We start from the raw sequence: 5,161 nt of genomic DNA on the forward strand, positions 1-5,161 counted from the left end.
TTAGTTCTCACCCCTCTCCCCACACTGAGTGGAGTCCCTTTCTACCACTCATGTTAGCTCTCACCCCTCTTCACACACTGAGTGGAGTCCCTTTCTACCACTCATGCTAACTCTCACCCTCTACCCACACTGAGTGGAGTCCCTTTCGACCACTCATGTTAGCTCTCACCCCTCTACCCACACTGAATGGAGTACCTTTCTACCACTCATGTTAGCTCTCACCCCTCTACCCACACTGAATGGAGTACCTTTCTACCACTCATGTTAGCTCTCACCCCTCTACCCACACTGAATGGAGTACCTTTCTACCACTCATGTTAGCTCTCACCTCTCTACCCACACTGAATGGAGTCCCTTTCGACCACTCATGTTAGTTCTCACCCCTCTACCCACACTGAATGGAGTACCTTTCTACCACTCATGTTAGCGCTCACCCTCTACCCACACTGAATGGAGTACCTTTCTACCACTCATGTTAGCTCTCACCCCTCTACCCACACTGAATGGAGTACCTTTCTACCACTCATGTTAGCTCTCACCCCTCTACCCACACTGAGTGGAGTCCCTTTCTACCACTCATGTTAGCTCTCACCCCTCTACCCACACTGAGTGGAGTCCCTTTCTACAACTCATGTTAGCTCTCATTTCTCCTCCCACATTTAATTCTCTGCTGTTGTTTGGTTAGTTGGTTCCCCCCACATAGTTACACTGTCTCCACTCTGCCAGTTTTCACAGTCCCCTAAACTCTCTACTGAATACTCAATCTGTGCAAGTTCTTGCACCTCCCCCATAATTTTGTGTTCGTACCTTCCTCCACACCTTCCCCCAGTTTGTGTGCTCTCTGTTCTTACCCTACACCATTGTTTCCTGAAGATGAAGACAAAAAGAAAGCACCTCATGGTGTAGATAACTCAAAACATATGTAGAGCAGGGTTTGTAAAACAGGTGAACAGGTACTCACAAGGATAGTGGCACTCTTGATATAAGAAGTGCAAACGAGCAGGCTGACATTTAACAGCAGTCAGTATGCTGGAAGAATGTAATCTTGGTGGCAACAGGACCGGCTGCTGGCTCTCTGCAACAGGAAAGGTAACTCCTTCCGTCTGTGTGTGGCTGTCGGAACAGTTCTGGCAGAGGGCCAGAGACCTGATTGGGCCGTGTGCGCTACAGCTGATTGGAAACCAATGTTGGGAGAATAATACCAACGTTAGAGATATGGTTCACTCTTCTAAGCAAAAGGAATACTTAGACATCCGTGTATAATAAAAACATTACTTTATTTGAGCTAAAACAACGCGTTTCTCGGCCATAAGCTCTTGGCCGTTTCCTCAGGTTAGATACAAACTATGCCTGCCATGAGGCTTAAAAATACATACAACGGATGTGATTGGACATTGGGTTTACCAATGGTAACATTTGTAGCAAAGTTAATACAATGCATAAACACGAAAGATCAACAAGACAAAAGAATGTCAAATAAGTAACTATTGGAATATAATCGTGCAAGACATATAAATAAACAATAATATAAAAGATCCATAAAAACGCTAAACTGTAAAATAGATAACTAAAAAATTAGCGACATAATATAATATCAAAAGGGACAAAAAACTAAAATGTATATTTTTTAGAACAAGCTGCAGTTTGCCTGGTTAGAAATGTTAGACTTTAAAATCAAAAACAAAGCTTATCATTGTTTCTCAACCAAGGTTCTCAAGTACCCCCAACAGGCAAGTTTTTTCATTATAGTGGAACCAGTGCACAGGTGAAGAAATCAGCTGATCAGTAACCATGGTTACTAACTTGCTCTCACCCATCAGATGATTATTTCACCTGTGCACTGGTTCAGCTATAATGAAAACCTGTCCTGTTTTGGGTACTTGAAGACCGCGGTTGACAAGCAATGCCCTACACCATCTCACCACTGGATAATCTGATTAAAATCTCTGTTTTAATCTCAGCCTTTATTTAAGGGTTTATTTTGAGTATTTTTTTAAAGTTTACCAAATTAGTTTTTATAAATCCAGACTATTGTGTGATGTCAACAACATTTAGAGCACTGTTGGCAGTTACATTTTGACTTTATATCTCTGCACTGGTTCTTCCTCTGCCCTTTGAATACGTTCTCTACTTTTTCTAAGCTGGTTGTCTTTTCTCCCCTTATTGCACTTCTGCTGAAGCTTTGATGGATCTCTCCACCCACCCACACCTACCTTCTCCCTCCACAGTCTCTTCTTCTTCTATCTCCCCTGTAAACATTTCCTTTCCAATGCTCTCCACTACAGGAATCTTCATTACTCTGCAAATCTCTCCAAATATTTATTGTATGAAACATGAAGGTCACAATATCTAATTAAAAGGCCAGACTATATCCACACAGCTGTTCTCATAACAACCTTTATGTTCCAACACTATAAATGTGCCGAGCAGCCACAGGGAATAACCCATTCACCGCCATTAAGTGGTTAGAAACGATAGAAATTATTATAGAGAGATGTACATGAGGTGATAGGAGCAGATATAGAAATTATTTACATAGGGCAAGTGGAGGAGGATGCATTTGTCAATGTTAGAAGATATGGAGCAGGGTCAAAATGAAGAGTAGTAAGGAAATAACAGAAGGAGTTATGGAGGTAGGGTTCTGTTACTTGGAAGAAATATGATGAGCTATAGAGAGTGGTTACATGGAGCTGTAGGAGGGAAAATATAAAGTGAGGTTATAGGGAGCTATGTAAAAGAGTTATATATGACAGTAGCCGGAGGGGTTATAAGAAGGTGTTGGAGGCACTAAAGGAGGGGTTATAGGGAGCTATATAAAAGAGTTATATATGACAGTAGCCGGAGGGGTTATAAGAAGGAGTTGGAGGCACTAAAGGAGGGGTTATAGGGAGCTATATAAAAGAGTTATATATGACAGTAGCCGGAGGGGTTATAAGAAGGAGTTGGAGGCACTAAAGGAGGGGTTATAGGGAGCTATATAAAAGAGTTATATATGACAGTAGCCGGAGGGGTTATAAGAAGGAGTTGGAGGCACTAAAGGAGGGGTTATAGGGAGCTATATTAAAGAGTTATATATGACAGTAGCCGGAGGGGTTATAAGAAGGAGTTGGAGGCACTAAAGGAGGGGTTATAGGGAGCTATATAAAAGAGTTATATATGACAGTAGCCGGAGGGGTTATAAGAAGGAGTTGGAGGCACTAAAGGAGGGGTTATAGGGAGCTATATAAAAGAGTTATATATGACAGTAGCCGGAGGGGTTATAAGAAGGAGTTGGAGGCACTAAAGGAGGGGTTATGAGAAGGAGTTGGAGGCACTAAAGGAGGGGTTATGAGAAGGAGTTGGAGGCACTAAAGGAGGGGTTATGAGAAGTAGTTGGAGGCACTAAAGGAAGGGTTATGAGAAGGAGTTGGAGGCACTAAAGGAAGGGTTATGAGAAGGAGTTGGAGGCACTAAAGGAAGGGTTATGAGAAGGAGTTGGAGGCACTAAAGGAAGGGTTATGAGAAGGAGTTGGAGGCACTAAAGGAGGGGTTATGAGAAGGAGTTGGAGGCACTAAAGGAGGGGTTATAAGAAGGAGTTGGAGGCACTAAAGGAGGGGTTATAGGGAGCTATATAAAAGAGTTATATATGACAGTAGCTGGAGGGTTTATGAGAAGGAGTTGGAGGCACTAAAGGAGGGGTTATGAGGAGTTGGAGGCACTAAAGGAGGGGTTATGAGAAGGAGTTGGAGGCACTAGAGGAGGGGTTATGAGAAGGAGTTGGAGGCACTAGAGGAGGGGTTATGAGAAGGAGTTGGAGGCACTAAAGGAGGGGTTATAGGGAGCTATATAAAAGAGTTATATATGACAGTAGCCGGAGGGGTTATAAGAAGGAGTTGGAGGCCCTAAAGGAGGGGTTATAGGGAGCTATATAAAAGAGTTATATATGACAGTAGCCGGAGGGGTTATAAGAAGGAGTTGGAGGCACTAAAGGAGGGGTTATGAGAAGGAGTTGGAGGCACTAAAGGAGGGGTTATGAGAAGGAGTTGGAGGCACTAAAGGAGGGGTTATGAGAAGGAGTTGGAGGCACTAAAGGAAGGGTTATGAGAAGGAGTTGGAGGCACTAAAGGAAGGGTTATGAGAAGGAGTTGGAGGCACTAAAGGAAGGGTTATGAGAAGGAGTTGGAGGCACTAAAGGAAGGGTTATGAGAAGGAGTTGGAGGCACTAAAGGAGGGGTTATGAGAAGGAGTTGGAGGCACTAAAGGAGGGGTTATAAGAAGGAGTTGGAGGCACTAAAGGAGGGGTTATAGGGAGCTATATAAAAGAGTTATATATGACAGTAGCTGGAGGGTTTATGAGAAGGAGTTGGAGGCACTAAAGGAGGGGTTATGAGGAGTTGGAGGCACTAAAGGAGGGGTTATGAGAAGGAGTTGGAGGCACTAGAGGAGGGGTTATGAGAAGGAGTTGGAGGCACTAGAGGAGGGGTTATGAGAAGGAGTTGGAGGCACTAAAGGAGGGGTTATAGGGAGCTGTAGGAAGAGGCCTAGGGAGGGGTTATATGGAGTAGCAGTAAAAGCTGAAGGAGGTGCTTCTTGTAGGAGGTTTTATAAGGAGAGGTGTGAAGAGATATTGGGGGTTATAGATCAGGAAGGGCTTAATGGCGCAGGAGGAGTTACATGGAAAGGTTATGTGAACAACAAGAAAGTAACATATTTCATATGAAGAATTGGAAGATTTAGAGAAAGAATAAATAGGACGAGTTATTGTTTTCCCCTGTTCCTATTTTTCACTCTCTCATACAGCTCTATTTTCCCTCTGCTGTCTGAATTTTTCCTGAAGAATTTTCTATTTTCTTAGTGATTCTAAGCCTCTGCCTCTTTCTTATGGATGTTTTTTCTTTCCTTACATCTGTTTGCTCTTTTTTTGTATCTCTTGCTTTGTTGTCTTTCACTCTCTCACTTCTATTTGTGTTGCTTTCACTTTATTCTCTCTGCATTCTCTCTCACACACAGGCAGTTGTTTATCCTTTTCTCTCTCTCCTGTGTTACCCGCTTTTCATTTACTGAGCTTTGAGAATCCTGAGTTTGATTTATTGCCCAAATCCTTTGTAGCAGTTTCTGATGCAATGAAATATTAAAGAGAGACACAGCAAGCTGCATATGATCACTGTATGAGGGGCACCA

This window comes from Bombina bombina, chromosome 8, assembly GCF_027579735.1.
Source record: "Bombina bombina isolate aBomBom1 chromosome 8, aBomBom1.pri, whole genome shotgun sequence".
In the NCBI taxonomy this organism is placed as follows: domain Eukaryota; kingdom Metazoa; phylum Chordata; class Amphibia; order Anura; family Bombinatoridae; genus Bombina; species Bombina bombina.